Raw genomic sequence first — 9232 nt, 5'->3', positions numbered from 1 at the left:
CTTCATCATGTTGCTTCGACGTTCCAGAACCATCAAAACTAGAGTAGCGCGCATGATAAGCAATCGAAGGAACAGCAAACGAATCCACAAAATCTCGATGATACCGATAGTAACACTTCTGAGCCACATGACCAAACCTGATACAGATCTGGCATTGCACACGAGACCGAAAACTCCGACCTTGACCACCACGGAACGATGCACGACCACCACAGACAACTCCTTCCATGGATGGCGCACTCTCAACAAGATTCGTCTGCAAACTCACTTCTTGAAATACTCGCGCTGGACGAGCCTCACACTGAACTAAGGCATCAACCAATCGTTGAAAGGATAAAACACCAGTCGACAATCGTGCTGAGGAAATAACCGCCTCAAATTTCGGCGGCAAGCCTGCAAGCATAACTTCAATTTTTCTTTGTTGACACCATTTTTTTTTTGTGAAAATAGGGTCGACTTGGATTTTTGAAAATAAAAACGAAAATATGAGTCGCCACCAATCTTTTTGATGAGGTGTGATCAGGTCACCTCATAAAATGATTATTTTTAATAAACGATTTGATTTTATTAAAACAATGATTTTGGTCCACGAAATTCAGAAAAACGAGTTCGGGAGTCGGTTACGTACGAGGAATGATTAGCACCCTCACAACGCCCAAAATTAGTACCTAGCTGATTAATTAGCGTCTTAGTGTCGAAGATTGAAAACTTTGAAGAGTTTTAAATAATATGATCCTAAAGATTTTCAAATAAGATGGGTGGAAATTTAAGATTCTCTTATTCCGAAAGAATATCACATCCAGCACGTTAGGATACGATACTTTAGACCCTCGAAACCAAGATCACCTTATGGTTTCCAAAACCCGTACTTTGAAATTTTAAAAGGATATTTGGCTATTTGGCTAAATGAGAAATCGAAACCCAGCACGTTATGGCACGTTTTCTCGAATTTTCAAATGCAAAATATTGCCTTAATATAAAATTTTCTTTTTGTATTTGGATAAAAATTATATATAATGGAACAACAATTATGATAATGTAAGTAAAAATAATACGAGCAAAAACAAAAATAATAAAAAGATAAATAAAAAACAAATCAATCATACATACACAACTACAAGCAAATAAACAAGTAAAAACTAAAGCATTTAAATAATAATAATAATAATAATAATGGACATGTAAATAAATGAATAAATGAACATCAAGTGAAGCAATAATAACAACCAAGAAAATAGATAAAAATTATAAAATATAAAATTATATATGTACATATAATGGAAATATATATGTATGTATATACATAAAATTATGAAAATATGAAAAATATATGTATATATATTTTTTAAAATTATTAAATATAAAATTTTATGTAAGTATGTATATACATGTATATGTATATAAAAAATTATAAAAAATATATAAGTATGTATATATATATTTGTGAAAAAAAATATGTATATAGATATATATATGTATATAAAATATAAAATATAAAAAAATATGAGTATATATGTATATATTAAATAAGTTATAAATATATATATACATGTACATATATATTATGAAAATGTATGTATATATAAATATAAATATAAAAAAAAGAATTGATAATAAATGAAAACTGTATTAAAATGGAGTTAAAATAAAATTGAGAGCCCAAATTAGAAATAAAAAGAAAAAATGAATCAGGGCCTCAATGTGACGCACGTAAAAATGGAGGGACCAAAATGGGAAATATTCCCACCTTCCAAAACACTGCGTTTCAAAATGGACCATATTGTAAATCAAAATAAATTACAGGGCGAATTTAAAAAACAAAAAGAACTTGATTGCAAAATTATTTAAAAGCGGAAGGGCTGAAAGCGCAATTAGCCCTTCCGTTTTAAAAAAACACGCGAATCCTAGAGTAGACGGGTCGGGTAATCGGGTCTAACGTAAAACGGCGTCGTTTTGGCCATGGTTGCTTAAGTTCTAAATAGCGTCGTTTTATACTTAGTATAAATGTTAAAAAAAACCAAAAAAAAAAAGTTTCATCTCATTTAAAAAAAAACAAACAGAGGGCTTTTGAGCTCTCTCTCAGGCCTCAAATCCGGCCATGGTTCGGCCTAAGGTTCCGGTGCGCCTCCGCCGTAACGTCACCGCGGGCGGCGACTGAAGGAGCAAAATTAGGCCTTTTTGGTCCCTTTTTGAAGCTGATTGCCTCTAGGCCACGGATCCAGGGTTGAATCTCGTGAAAGATGAGCCCAAAACTCGAAAAACAATGAGAAACCGCTCGTCTCCTCCTCCTCCGGCGCGACGCAAGTAAGGTTTCTTTTTTATTCTTGTTTTTTTTGGTTATTTAGTATAACAAAAATAAAAAGAATAAAGCAAAAAAAAAATAGATTCGTATGCACACAAAAGATCACCTCCGATTTCTTTTCTTTTTTCTTAATATTTGTCTAAAGGCCCGTGACCATTACAACGTTTACATTTTTGCCTATATAGCTGATTTGGCTAACTTTTTGGTTGTGTATTTGGTTGGTTTTGCAAGTGATTGACGCGGGGCAGGTGGCGCAGAGGGCAGGTGAGCAGCGACTGACATGACAGTGGCGGCTGGTCAGGGTAAGTGGGCGAAGCAGGCACGGCGGTGGCAGAGGGTAAAAGTCAGCAAATGCGGTGCTAGGGTTTCAAACTTTTTGAAACCCTAGTTTGACTGATGGGTATGTTGGGCTAGAATATTGGGCCTCTGGTTTAGGCTGTTGTAATTTTTTTGGATTAGGTTTGTTTGGGTTGGTAGGTTATTGGGCTGGGTTTGGGTAGCAGTTTAGGTTTTGGGTGTTTGGGTTTTGGGCCCCGGGTCAAAATTGGGCCTGTACATTTTTCTTTCGAAACACGAGAACCAGAATTCTCAAAAATAGCACACAATTCTTTTATACGGGCAACATACGCCTTAATAGAGAGATTACTTTTCTTTAACAAATGAAGCTCGTGCCTAATCCTAGACTGTTTTGCTCCAGTATCGGCCGCAAACAAATTCATTGCCATATTCCAGACATCACAAGCAGTACAAACATCATTAAAGGAAGATTGATGAGTCAGACTCATAGTGGATAGGAGCCAGGAGGTTAAGAGCCGATCTTGCTGCGTGAACACCAGAGCCGTCAGATTTGGAGCTCGAGTTCTATCGGGAAGTTGAATAAACCTGGATGGCGATGGTAATGTGCCATCTAAAAAACCGAAAAGTCCATAACCATCAACAATTAACTTCACATGTTTATTCCATTGAAGATAAGTGCCATAATCAAGTTTTATCACCTCATGACGAGGGAATGCATTTGTAACACGATTACCAGTGAATGCAGTAGGAAGAGCTTCACCAGAACCAGCGGAAGTCATATTTTTCAAACACTAGCAAAATCACCAGAATCGTCCGGCGAATGATACCATGAAAGAAATAAGGTAAACAACAAAGAAGTTTTTCTATATTTCTTAATCTGTTGTTGTTGGAATATTTTCAAATATTTATAGTATCCCAATAACTATAAATGAATGGGTGTAATTAATCAAAAGATAAAACTTTTGGTCATTGGTCAAAAGTTATATCATTTGATTTTTTAAAAGGAATTATAACTATTCAAAAAATATTATTTGAATAGTTACAAAATTAAATGAATAATTATTATTATTTATTTATTCATAAAGACACCTATTAAAAGATGTCTCTATGAAGAGACATGAAAATTCCTATAAATAGGAATGGGATTTCATTTGGAAATCATATCAACAAATTCTAATATTATTTCTTCTCTTCCTTCATTTTCTAATATTATTAGATTATTCTATAAAGTATTGCTGCAGAAATCCTTTGTAGAAATTGAGTTTTTGTTATACATTACTCAGTGCATAGTGGGCTATTCTCGTCAGTGCAAAACGCAAATAGTCATTGGCTTCATTGTATCCTCGAGGTTAATTTGCTTGGAACTCGTTTGCACACTGAAGATAAGTGGGGGCAAATATAACCTTAAAGATAGTGGCTTGATACACGCCTTGGAGCCTGTCCTATTTCTTCTTCTTTTTTTCGAGTTCCGATCATGTGTTCGAGATTTTTCCTTACCGGAGTTTTGTACTAACAATTTTAAGGTTATATTTCATGATGACTACCACAACACATGAAAGTGGAACACTAAGGGAGTTGGCTTCCAACTTTGTTAAACTTGATCGTTTTGATGGTGGCAATTTTCGACGATGGCAGAAAAAGATGCACTTTTTGTTATCAACTTTGAAGATTGCTTATGTTTTGGATACTCCAAGACCTGAAGAGAATGAAAATGAATCTGTTGCTGCAACCCGAGAAAGACAAAAATGGGACAATGCTGATTACATGTGCATGGGCCACATATTGAATGGTTTATCTGATGGTTTGTTCGACACCTACCAAAACGACGTCACCGCTAAAGAATTATGGGACAAATTAGAGGCAAGATACATGACCGAAGATGTTACAAGTAAGAAATTTCTTGTCAGTCGTTTCAATAATTATCAAATGGTTGATGGTCGTTCTGTTATGGAACAATTTCGTGATATTGAAAAGATGCTGAATCAATTTAAGCAATATGATATGAAAATAGATGAAATGATTATGGTATCCTCTATAATAGACAAACTTCCTCCATCTTGGAAAGACTTTAAAAGAAGTCTAAAACATAAGAAAGAGGAAATATCTCTTGAGGCTTTGGCAAATCATCTTCGTATTGAAGAAGAGTATCGAAAACAAGATCAGAACCTAAATTCTGAAAATGCCAAAGTACATGTTACGGAGGAAGTACAGACTACTAAACCATTCAAAAGAAAGTTCAATCAGACTGATAGAGCACCTAAGTTCAAAAAGAAACAAAAGGGCTCATGCTATCATTGTGGAAAGCCGGGACATTTCAAGAATGAATGTCGATTTTTAAAGAAGAAATCATCTTCTAAGGCTGATAATAACGAAAAGTTCGTTGCAATAATATCTGAAATTAATATGGCACAAGATGATAATACATGGTGGATTGATACCGGAGCAACCAAACATGTGTGCAAAGACAAAAGCATGTTCACAAAGTTCACACAATGTGAAAATGACAATGTCTTGTACATGGGAAATTCTTCCACCGCAACAATTAAAGGCAAAGGGTCTGTTGAACTACAATTCACTTCTGGAAAGGTTTTAACCTTAAATGATGTATATTATGTACCAGAAGTTAGGAAAAATTTAGTGTCTGGAAGTCTGTTGAATAAGTTTAGTTTCAAACTTGTTTTTGAGGCAGATAAGTTTATTTTGTCTAAGGGAGGAATTTTTGTGGGAAAAGGGTATATGTATGAAAGCATGTTCAAACTTAATATTATTAATAAGAATAAAAATACTATTTCTTCTTATATGGTTGAATCATTTTGTTTGTGGCATTATGGATTAGGTCATTTGAATTATAGAAAATTGAATGACATGTATAAATTAGATTTAATTCCTGTTTTTAATAATAATATTGAAAAATGCAATACCTGTATGTTGACTAAAATTACAAGAAATCCTTTCCCTAAGGTTAAAAGGAAAACAAAATTGCTTGATATGATACATAGTGATTTATGTGACTTGCATAATACTCCTACATTAGGTGGAAAGAAATATTTTGTTACTTTTATTGATGATTGTTCTAGATATTGTTATGTATATTTATTGCATTCAAAAGATGAAGCGCTTGATAAATTTAAAGTTTATAAATCTGAAGTTGAACTTCAGTGTGAATCATTTATCAAGTGCTTAAGATCGGATAGAGGTGGAGAATACTATAATCCAAGTTATTTTGAACTCACTGGAATTGTCCATCAAGTTTCAGCCCCTTACACACCACAACAAAATGGTGTAGCTGAAAGGAAAAATAGAGTCTTGATTGAAATGGTAAATTCAATGTTATCATATTCAGGTCTTGGACAGGTTTTTGGGGAGAAGCTGTTTTAACAGCTTGTCATATATTGAATAGAGTTCCTAATAAGGAAACTAAAATAACCCCCTATGAACAATGGAAGAAAAGGAAACCAAATCTTAATTATTTAAAGGTTTGGGGTTGTAGAGCTATTGTAAAAGTTCCAACACCTAAACGTAAAAAGTTAGGTGAAAGAGGAATTGAATGCATATTTATAGGTTATGCACATAATAGCAAGGCATATAGGTTCATAGTAATTGAACCAAATGATTCAATTTCAATTAATACGGTTATTGAATCAAGAGATGCTATTTTTGATGAAAATAGATTTAATTCTATATCAAGACAATTACAACCACAACAATTGATTCATTCTTCAAATGAGAATGAGATTCCATTGAAACAAATTGATAATAATGATGAATCTTGTCAAGAATTAAGAAGAAGTAAGAGGATTAAAAAGGTCAAAGATTTTGGACCAGATTTCATTATGTTTCTTGTAGAATGAAAAGGTGAAAGTATATGCAATAAGATACCTTATTGTTATAATACAGAATCTGATCCTATTACATTTGAAGAAGCAGTGAAATCTCAAGACTCTGCTTTTTGGAAAGAAGCAATAAATGATGAAATGGATTCAATAATGGGAAATCAAACTTGGATCTTAGTTGATCTTCCACCAGGTTCCAAACCAATAGGTTGTAAATGGATCTTCAAAAAGAAAATGAAGGTCGATGGAACCATTGATAAATTTAAAGCAAGGTTGGTAGCAAAAGGTTTTACACAAAGACAAGGTATTGATTACTTTGATACCTATGCTCCAGTAGCAAGAATTGCTACAATTAGACTATTAATATCACTTACCTCTATATATAATTTGGTTGTTCACCAAATGGATGTTAAAACTGCATTTTTAAATGGTGAATTGGAAGAGGAAGTGTACATGGAGCAACCGGAAGGATTTGTTGTTCCAGGACAAGAGCATAAGGTATGTAAGCTTGTTAAATCTTTATATGGGCTTAAACAAGCACCAAAACAATGGCACCAAAAGTTTGACAAGGTTGTTTTAGCTAATGGCTATAAAATAAATGAATCCGATAAGTGCATATATAGTAAATTTGATAATGGAAAGGGTGTTATAATTTGCTTATATGTAGATGACATGCTCATTTTTAGCTCGGATTTGGAACAAATAGAAAACACAAAGAAATTCTTGTCAAACAACTTTGCTATGAAGGATATGGGTGTAGCAGATGTTATTCTTGGGATTAAAATAACCTGAGATGAAAGCACTATAGCTTTATCACAATCACATTACATTGAAAATGTGCTTAAAAAGTTTGATCTTTTCAACTGTATACCAGCATCTACACCCATGGATCCTCAATTAAAATTAGTATCTAATGCTGGTAGGAAAATTGATCAATTGAAATATGCAAGTCTAATTGGTTGTCTTATGTACATAATGACTTGTACAAGACCAGATATTGCATATGCTATTGGAAAATTGAGTAGATACACAAGTAATCCAAGTAGTTTGCATTGGCAAGCTTTAAATAGAGTACTTAGGTACTTAAAGAAAACTATTAACTATGGATTGTGTTATAATGGATATCCTCCAATTTTAGAAGGGTATTCGGATGCTAGTTGGATTACAAGTTTGGAAGATCATGCATCTACTACTGGATGGATCTTCATTCTTGGTGGAGGAGTCATTTCTTGGGGTTCCAAGAAACAAACATGTATTACTGATTCCACCATGGCAGCAGAATTTATTGCATTAGCCGCTGCATCTAAAGAAGCAGAATGGTTAAGAAATTTGCTTTATGATGTACCTTTATGGCTTAAGCCAATTTCACCTATTTCTATCCGTTGTGATAGTGAGGCTACTCTAGCAAAGGCATATAGCCAAGTATATAATGGAAAGTCTAGACACATTGGATTAAGACATAGTTATGTCCGACAATTAATCTCTGATGGAGTGATCACTATTAATTATGTGAGGTCAAGTGAAAATTTGGCAGATCCTTTGACAAAAAGTCTTGCTAAAGATGCAGTAAAAAGGACCTCAAAAGGGATGGGACTCAAGCCTATTAATTAGAGTCACCCATGATGGAAACTCGACTCAACGCTTGGTATAACGTCAAGTCTTGAGTTCAATGAGACAAAGTACATCATTAGTATGTGACTGTTAGCACTATAAATAAATCCATCCTAAGATTAAAGTGCTAGGTACCCGTAATGATAAGGGAAGGATGAGTAATGTACTCTTAATGGACCCATAACATAAATATGTTAGAGTGTTATAATTACGGGAACACTTTTGACGGGATCTACCTATGTGAGTGGAAGTGTGGCCACTTCTAAGAGCTTAAGGGCTTGGCTCCGACAGCACTCATGAAAAGAGGACATAGACACATGGCTATAATAGTGTCCCTAGATACTATGCATTGACTGATGTTGAAATCATTGTGTGAGATGTGTTCAGTTAATCAAATGGAATAGTTGGTTCAAAGCTTAGCCTACCATACAATTTCGATTAACTTTAACATGTTTTCACTAAGTGAAGGTTCAATCGTAAGACACCTTTATTTATGCAAATTGATTTCCAAGAATATCAAAATCTAAATATTTTGAAAATGGGGGGAGATTGTTGGAATATTTTCAAATATTTATAGTATCCCAATAACTATAAATGAATGGGTGTAATTAATCAAAAGATAAAACTTTTGGTCATTGGTCAAAAGTTATATCATTTGATTTTTTAAAAAGAATTATAACTATTCAAAAAATATTATTTGAATAGTTACAAAATTAAATGAATAATTATTATTTATTTATTCATAAAGACACCTATTGAAAGATGTCTCTATGAAGAGACATGAAAATTCCTATAAATAGGAATGGGATTTCATTTGGAAATCATATCAACAAATTCTAATATTATTTCTTCTCTTCCTTCATTTTATAATATTATTAGATTATTCTATAAAGTATTGCTGCAGAAATCCTTTGTAGAAATTGAGTTTTTGTTATACATTACTCAGTGCATAGTGGACTATTCTCGTCAGTGCAAAACGCAAATAGTCATTGGCTTTATTGTATCCTCGAGGTTAATTTGCTTGGAACTCGTTTGCACACTGAAGATAAGTGGGGGCGAATATAACCTTAAAGATAGTGGCTTGATACACGCCTTGGAGCCTGTCCTATTTCTTCTTTTTCTTTTCGAGTTCCGATCGTGTGTTCGAGATTTTTCCTTACCGGAGTTTTGTACTAACAATTGTATTACA

The sequence above is a fragment of the Gossypium hirsutum genome, chromosome D09 (genome assembly GCF_007990345.1).
Source record: "Gossypium hirsutum isolate 1008001.06 chromosome D09, Gossypium_hirsutum_v2.1, whole genome shotgun sequence".
NCBI lineage: Eukaryota > Viridiplantae > Streptophyta > Magnoliopsida > Malvales > Malvaceae > Gossypium > Gossypium hirsutum.
The sequence above is the reverse complement of the archived record's forward strand: the minus strand, read 5'-3'. Positions refer to the sequence as shown.